The sequence below is a fragment of the Carlito syrichta genome, unplaced genomic scaffold (genome assembly GCF_000164805.1).
Source record: "Carlito syrichta isolate Samal-C Ts95f unplaced genomic scaffold, Tarsius_syrichta-2.0.1 Scaffold309865, whole genome shotgun sequence".
In the NCBI taxonomy this organism is placed as follows: domain Eukaryota; kingdom Metazoa; phylum Chordata; class Mammalia; order Primates; family Tarsiidae; genus Carlito; species Carlito syrichta.
Window position 1 is genome coordinate 39,328 of NW_007253961.1, and position 7,352 is coordinate 46,679.

General features: G+C 42.7%; 1 pseudogene; it reads right to left on the reverse strand.

Moving 5' to 3' along the window:
• Positions 1 to 78: 78 nt before the first annotated feature.
• Positions 79 to 856, reverse strand: LOC103270583 (annotated as a pseudogene).
• Between the last annotated feature and the right edge of the window lie 6,496 nt (positions 857 to 7,352).

A 7,352-nucleotide genomic window follows, 5' to 3' on the forward strand; every position in this document is an offset into this window, starting at 1 on the left:
GGTCTCGCCTGCCCAGGCGGGTCTCGAACCCATGGGCTCAGGCAATCCACTCACTTCAGCCTCCCAAAGGCGCGGGGATTACAGGCTGAGCCACCGAGCCGGCTGACAGAGATCTTGAATAGCTTCCTGGTCAGTCATCTGAAAGCAATTCTTCACATAGCTGATGAATATGGCTTCCACCTTGAAAAGAGAATCACCTTTTTCTATACTTGCTTGCATTTTTGCCTTAATGTCTTCTACAAGACTAGGTCCTTTTGGTGTTTGAGGAGTTTTTCTCTGTTTTTTGAAGGATTTTGATTTTGGTGTTGATGGTTTTGAGTCTTTTCCATTCTAGTTTGTTTTTTGTGTATTCTTGGCTGGAGTTATCTCATACGGATTTCTTCACTGGGGCTTTTTCTCCAATTTCCTCACCATCAAAATCATCACCATCTTATCATCATCATCTTCATCAGCCGCAAGATTTACTTTTTTCTATGGAAACTTGCTACCACCTCCAGGGGCAGATTGATTTCCAGATATGCTTAAGAGTTTTGCTTCCTCATCCTGTTCACCTTCTGGTTCTGCATCTTCTTTCACAGCTACTGAGTGCCATCCACTAATATGTACATGCCCTGAACCACACTTCAACCATAAGACCAGGTGGTGTTATTTCAAAGCCCTCAAGGGAAAGCATTGACTACACGGACATTTGCAAAGTTGCCAGTGTTACTTTTATTGGGTTGCCTTCATAATTCATTGCCTCTGCTTCAACAATGTGCAGTTAATCCTTTGCACCAGCTTCTAAACTGACAGTTCTTAAAGATAACCGTTGCTCATTTCCATCGCTATCCACCTTAAAGTGATCATCTTTTTTGGCCTTTAGTGCACAACTGGGACTCTAGGGGGCTCATGTGCGTGTTCGTCAAATCTTCCATGAGGTGGCGGCACGCACTTAGGTGGGAGAGAAGGTGGGCGGAGGTAAATGACTACTGCTCTAATGAACAGCAGTACAGAACAGAATTATATTCTTTTTGGTGGTTTTGTTTGTTTTGTTTTTGTTTTTAGTCAGAGTTTCACTCTATTGCCCAGGCTGAAGTGCAGCAGGATCACAGCTCACTGCAGCCTCCCGTTCCTGGGCTCAAGCAATCCTCCCACCTCAGCCTCCTGAGTAGCTGGGACTACACAGAGTGAGGGTTAATAACATCACATCATAGAAGTCAGGATGGAAAACATCACTCTAGCAGGTAAGGTTTCAGGATTAGACTATTGTCACAGAAACAAGTCATACTACTCAAATAAGTTTAAGGTTTCCTTTGTATTCTTTGCTAAGTAGAGAATGAAGTAACCTGTTCAGCACTCATAATTGACCTTGCATTTTTTAACAAGGAGAATCACATTGTTTTGTCCCCAGCATTCATGATAGATGGTACCCTATTTTTCGAGATATTGCAAAAGTCTGCTGTTTGTTTTGAGAAACTTTTTTGACTTATAACCATATTCAAATTCTCTCTTGTTTTTTGGTCTCCGGTTCTTTACGCATCACTTATTTCCTATCTCAGGTATTGCTGTCTTTTGTCACCTGATATCTTGACAACCACTGTTTCATACGTTTTGTCCAGTTGTTTTGTTGTATCAAATGAAAAGGTAAATATGATCTCAATTCTTCAATCTTATTCAGAGCAACTCAAAATTTTGCACATTATTATATTACTGGGGAAACTGAACAGGGAATTTAATTTAATTTAATTTATTTATTTTTAGATTTTATTTTAGATTCAAGGGATGTATGTGCAGGTTTGTTACGGAGGTATATTATGTGATGATGAGGTTTGGGCTTCTCACCCAGGTGGTGAAAATGATACCTAAAAGATGGTTTTTCAACTCTTACCCTCCCTCCCCTCACTGCTTTAGGAGTCCCCAGTGTCTGTTGTTTTCATTCTTATGCCTGTGTGTACCCAATATTGATTTTTATTATTTTTTATTTTTTGTGTTGGACTCTCACTACGTCACCCAGGCTGGAGTGCACTGACACGCTCACAGCTACCGCAGACTCAACCTGCTGGGCTCAGGTGACCCTTCTGCCTCATCTTTCCAAGAAGCTGGAACCACAGGTGTGTGCCACCACTCCCAGCTAATTTTTTGATTTATTGTAGAGACAAGTTCTCATCAAATTGTCCAGGCTGGTCTCCAACCCCTAGGCTCAGGCAATCTTCTCACCTCCACCTGCCATAGTGCTGGGATTACAGGAGTGATCAAAATTAAATTTTATAAGTAACGTGAGCTATTGATTGGATATTCATTGTTCTTTGTATCTCAAATTTCAGGAGCATGAAGATAATGGATGAGGCAACTAGTCAGGACCAAATGCCTTTAAACAATTGCCCTGGACCATGTTTGGGAGGGGGGAGAGCATGGCAGAAGTCCCATGCTCAAGTCTTTCTGGGCCTGATACATTTTGTGTACCTCAAATAACTCGGATTGCTCTGAGCTATTTGTCTTTTCTTGATGGAATTGTCCTCCCGGTACATCAGAATGTGACCTTATTTAGACAAAGGGTCGTTACAGAGGTGATCAAATTAAAACGAGGTCATTAGGGCAGATCTTAATCCAGTCTGATGTGTGTCCTTACAACAAAGGGAACTTTGGATGCAAAGACAGACACACACAAGGGAAGACAGCAATGTAAATCCAGGGTTGGAGAGATGCCTCCACCAGCTAGGAAATGCCAAACATTGCCATCAAACCACCGGAGCTAAGAGGAAGCATGGAAGGATCCTCTCCCTTCCTGTTTCAGAGGGAGCATGGCTCTGCCAACACTTAGATTTCCAACTTCTAGCCTCCAGAATTTTTTTTTTTTTTTTTTTAGTTGAAGTCTCACTCTGTCAGCCAGGCTGGAGTGCAGTGGCACCCTCACAGACACCCCGATGTCACCTGATGGGCTCTGGCGATCCTCCTGCCTCAGGCTTCCAAGTAGCCAGAACTACAGGCGTGCACTACCACACTCAGCTAATTTTTTTTATTTATTGTAGAGACAAGGTCTCACCATGTTACCCAGGCTGGTCTCAAACCTGTAGGGTCAGGCAATCCTCTCGCCTCAGCCTCCCAAAATGCTGGGATTACACAGGTTTGAGTCACCGCACCCCTGCCCAGAATTTTTTTTTTTTTATTGAGTCTCACTCTGTCCCCCAGGCTAGAGTGCAATGGCACAGTCGTGGCCACTGCAGCCTCGACCTGCTAGGTTCAGGCGATCCTTCTGTCTCAACCTTCCAAGTAGCTGGAACCGCAGGCACACGCTACCACACCTGGCTAACTTTTTGATTTATTGTAGAGATAAGGTCTCATCAAGTTGCCCAGGCTGATCTTCAATGCTGGGCACAGGCAATCCTCTCGCCTTGGCCTCCCAAAGTGCTGGGTTTACAGGTGTGAGTCACCAGGTCTAGCCGCCTTCAGAATTTTGAGGCAATACATTCTTTCATTCTGATCCTCAGTTTGTGCTACTTTGTTATAGCAACTCCAGGATGTGAATACACCTCCTGAAATGGACTGATGGGGGAGTCTAAGCTCAGCTCAGAGTTTGAGGTGATTCAAAGAGCAGTTCTTCACCCACAGACAAAAGGGGTGCTATCTGGTTATTACATAATAGAGAGTAGAAGATAAAGAACCAATGTAATATCTGTCATCCAGATTAAATGATCATAAATATTTAATTATACTTGTCTCATTTATCACTCCTGTGCCTCCCTTTTTGCTAATGTAATTTAAAATGAATCCCAGACAGTATGACTTTTCACTCCCCCAAATTTAAGCCTGCATCTTTAAACTAAGAATATATATATATTTTTAGTTTGCAGCCTGGGCAACTTAGCAAGACCTCATCTCTACAATAAATCAAAAATTAGCCAGGTGCGGTGGTGCACACCTATGGTTCCAGTTACCTGGAAGGCTGAGGCAAAAGGATTGCCTGAGCCCCGCAGGTAGAGGCTGCAGTGGCCGTGAGCATGCCACTGCACTCCAGTCTGGGCAACAGAGTGAGATTCCAACTAAAAAAAAAATTGATTGAAATTCCATTTTCTATTTTATTTTATTTGACTCAAATTCAAAGTCTTACTCTGTCACCCAGGATGGAGTGTAGTGGCCCACTGGTGGCCACTGCAATCTTGACCTGCTGGGCAATCCTTCAGCCTCAGTCATCCAAGTAGCTGGAACTACAGGTGTGCACCATCATGCTTGGCTAATTTTTAAAAATTTATTGTCGAGACAGAGTCTCATCAAGTTGTCCAGGCTGATCTCAATCCCCTAAGCTCAGGCCCTCCTCTTGCTTCCACCTCCCAAAGTGCTGAGATTACAGGCATGAGCCACCACGCCTGGCCGAATTCTTTTATTTTTTTGACTCAGAGTCTCACTCTATCGCCCAGACTGGAGTGCAATGGCACTCTCACGGCCACCGCAGCCTTGACCTGCTGGACTCAGGCAGTCCTTCCCGTCTAGCCTTCCAAGTAGCTGGAATTACAGGCGTGCACCCCCATGCCTGGCTAATTTTTTGATTTATCATAGAAACGAGGTCTTGTCAAGTTGTCCAGGCTGGCTGGTCTTGAATCCCTGGGCTCAGGCAATCCTCTGTCTCCATCTCCAAAAATGCTGGAATTACAGGCATGAGCCACTGTGCCTGGCAAGATTCCATTTAAAAAAAAATACTTCACAGGTGATACTGCCACTCATATTACTCTGTATCAGGATACATATAATATCTGATGTCTATTTTTTGGAGTTCTGAACTTTCATCCTGTTTCTGACAGTGAATGATAGTTGCCTGTACCATACCTTTTCTCCCATAGTATCTATTTTTTTCTTCTCTCTCTCTCTCTCTCTCCTCTTGTGGAAGGTTCTGTAATTATTCCTCAGTATCTATTTTTTTAGAAATAGAACCATATTTGTATTTTGGGAAGCAATGCACCTGAAGAAGAAAAAAAAAGTCTTCCTATCTCAGCCTCACTTGCAGAGACAGAAGACCAATTTAATAAGAGCAGAAGTCATTGGGTTAAATGTACAAGAACACCCTTTCTGTCCTCCCTCTTCCTTCCTGCTTCTTGCCTGGAATATAGATGTGTTACCAGAGCTTCAGAAGCCATCTTGGACCATGAGACAACTTTGTTTTTTTTTAGACAGAGTCTCACTCTGTCACCAGGCTAGTAACACAATCAACTACAGCCTCAACTTCTTGTGTTCAAGCGATCTCCCCACCTAATCATCTCTACTAACTGGGATTACAGGCACATGCCACTACACCTGGCTAATTTTCAATTTTTTTTTTTTTTGTAGAGATGGTGTCTCACTATGTTGCCCAGGCTTATAAGACAACCTTAGAAATAGAAGCCACGTGGTAAAGATGGTTGTAACCATAAGTTAGGAGTTCCTGTCTCTGTGAACCAGGGAGTTGTCATGCTGGTCTTGGACTGCCTTCTTTTAGACTACTGATATATAAGGAAAAAAATTAACTTCTATCTTGTTTATTGACTAGTTTCTTATTTGTGGTCTCTGTTATCAGCAACAAACACAATCTCTAACTAATATGCACCTTATAAAAAGAGTATATTAACAGATTCAGAGCTCTCTATTTTGGTCTCCCCAAAACACAATAGTCAGAGATAAAAGTTTGGGTGCAGGTAATTTATTTTGACAACTGATCCCAGGTAATAGAGTAAGAGGGGGTAGAAAGAAACAAATGAAGAAGGAAATGTCAAAATGCCAACCCTAGACTACTGAGATACTTATCACTGTGGCCAACTGGACTCTATACCTGGAAAAGAGGAACCATGTGCAATTTGTCCCTAGACTGTCTTCCCAAGACACAAGAACAGAACATATGTTTCCACCAGTTCTCATCCCCCATTGGTCCAGAGTTGGCTCAGGACTCAGGTATGTGCTTGCAGCTGATTAACCCTGGCAGGTAGACCAGGCACAATAGCTCATGCCTGTAATCTCAGCATTTCAGGAGACTGAGACAGAAGGATTCTTTGAGCCCAGGAGTTCAAGACCAGCCTAGGCAACACAAGACCTCATCTTTACAAAAAAAAAAAAAAAAATAGCATTACCTGGGCATGATGACACATACCTGTAAGTCTCAGACACCTGGGAAGCTGAGGCAGAAGGATCACCTGAGTCCAAGAGGTCAAGGTTGCAGTAGGCTGTGATCATACCACTAAACTCCAGCCTGGGTGACAGAATGAGATCTAACTCAAAAAGTAAAAGAAAATAAAACTCTGGCAGGTATCCCTAGAAGGAGTGACAAAAAATGCTCCATGGTTCAGAGCAAAAGAAACTGTACCCAACTACAGTAAGATGCTAGCAGATTATGCCAGCATACTGCTGGTTGCCACCAGAGCAAAAAAGGTAGGCTGAAAGCATGTGAAACAGAACAAAAAAGGTCTCCAGACAAAGAAAAGGGAAAGACTGGGTGTGGTGCCTCACACCTGTAATCCCAGTACTTTGGGAGGCCGAGGTGGGAGGATCACTTGAGCCTAAGAGTTTGAGACCAGCCTGAGCAACATAGAGACTCTGTCTCTACAAAAAAATTTTAAAATTAGCCAGGCATGGTGGTGTGTACCTTGTAGTCCCAGCTCCTCGGGAGGCTGAGGTGAAAGGATTACCTGAGTCCAGGAGTTTGAGGCTGTGGTAATCCATGATCATGCCATTGCACTCCAGCCTGGGAGACAGAGTAAGACCCCGACAAGAAAGAAAGAGAGAGAGAGGAAGGGAGGAAAGGACGGAGTAGAAGGAAGGAAGGAGGGAGGGAGTAAGGGAGGGCTGCAGAGTGAGACTCCGATTAAAAAAAAAAAAAGAAAATAAAAACTGCTTTAAGTTGCAGACAATACGATAATCTACATGTTTAAAAATCCCAAATAATCCACAAAAAGTTACTAAAACTAATAGGACGTGTAATGCAGTCACTCCAGATCTGAGAGGGCTTATGTATAATGTTTACCTATTCAAGAAAGTCACCTGGAGGTCCAGCCTGGAAAGACATTGGTTTATTAGAACTTATGGGAGCCAGTCAGTGAAAAAAACCCCAACCTCAGGACAGTACAGCAAACAGTTTTATAATCAAGCAAGTTAATTATTCAAATTGCTACACGGTGTTTACAATTACATTGGTTAAAAGTGATGCCTCCGTTGCTTTCAGCGTTGCTTGGTCACTGCACCCCATAAATTATAACTTGATACCTTGGTTGTAAATCAATTGCATGTGTTGTTCTACTTCTAGACTCTGTTCTGTTCCATTTATCTATCCTTACACCAATACCACACTGTTTTGATTACTATAGCTTTATATTAAGTTTGAAGTCAGTATAAGTCCTTCAATTTTTTTTTTTTTT